We start from the raw sequence: 276 nt of genomic DNA, 5'->3' as shown, positions 1-276 counted from the left end.
AGAATAACGATTTTATAGTGGTTAGTCCACCAATTTAGGGAGTAATATGAACTTTTACTAAATTAATTGATAAAAAAACTAAAATGATGTCCATGTACCATAAAATAGAGTTTAATATATATTAATACAAATTTAGAATATGTTTAGAAATTTCAAAACAACACTAAAGATCAGAAGCTTCAGTGTATAAAGCATTGACCGAAAAACTCAATATTTTCTTAGGGGTTAACACATAGATTTTGAGAAAAATTCAAAAATATGACAATAATATTTTAA

This window comes from Brassica oleracea, chromosome C9, assembly GCF_000695525.1.
Source record: "Brassica oleracea var. oleracea cultivar TO1000 chromosome C9, BOL, whole genome shotgun sequence".
Taxonomy (NCBI): Eukaryota; Viridiplantae; Streptophyta; class Magnoliopsida; order Brassicales; family Brassicaceae; genus Brassica; species Brassica oleracea.
The sequence above is the reverse complement of the archived record's forward strand: the minus strand, read 5'-3'. Positions refer to the sequence as shown.